Raw genomic sequence first — 983 nt, 5'->3', positions numbered from 1 at the left:
ATATCCATTGTTATTTCAATAATTCAACGGAGAAAACTCCTGATACGAGAAATTATGAGATTAAAAGCATTATTTCTTTAATGTTTTTAAAATACTTGAAAGTGTGAAACATGATGAGCTCATTCATGTTTATTTGATATATATGTGAATTATGTAACTAACTTGTTCAATTCAGTGTATATGATTAGGGAAATTTCCAATTTGTTAGAAAGCATGTTATTATTATACTTATTTAATTGAATATGATTGGTAAGTTTAATTGTTGTTATACGAACTTACTAAGCATTAAATGCTTACTAGGTTTTCTTTTCTCTATTTTATAGTACTCGGAAACTCGCAAAGGTTAGAGATCAGTCGGAGTACCATCACACTATCCACAAGCTCATTTTGGTATAAATAGTAAACTTGTTTTGGTATAATGGCATGTATAGGCTAACTTTGCCAATGTTGGCATGTAAATGGTTATTTGTAATCTAGCCATTGGAATTGCTTGAATGGTATGTTTTGGTATATAATTATAAGGCCATAACATGTTTGATGTGTTTTGAAATGGTTAAGTAGTAGATGATATATGAATCAAATGGTAAATAAATTTGAGTTAGTATAAATAATACAAATTTACCTAAGAACATAAATGAAAATTTGGTAAGCTTAATTATTTGAATATACATGTTAATATATCTTATTCAATACTAGTATTAGGTTTGACTATAATGTCTTGAATTTGGTTGGTGAATGTGTATAAGTGTTGTTGTAGGTTGTTGACAAATTTGGGTGAGAAATAACGCTAGGAAATGACCTTATTTTAGCCACACGGGCAGACACATGGGCGTGTGTCTAGACTGTGTGTGACACACGGTCATGTGCACAGGCATGTGGCTTGGTCATGTGTCCCCTGCATCTTAAAATTGAGAAACAAAATGCTTCCAATTAGGTACACGGGTAGAGACACGGGAATGTATCTCGATCATGTGTGACACATG

The sequence above is a fragment of the Gossypium arboreum genome, chromosome 2, assembly GCF_025698485.1.
Source record: "Gossypium arboreum isolate Shixiya-1 chromosome 2, ASM2569848v2, whole genome shotgun sequence".
Taxonomy (NCBI): Eukaryota; Viridiplantae; Streptophyta; class Magnoliopsida; order Malvales; family Malvaceae; genus Gossypium; species Gossypium arboreum.
Note: the sequence above shows the minus strand (reverse complement) of the source record.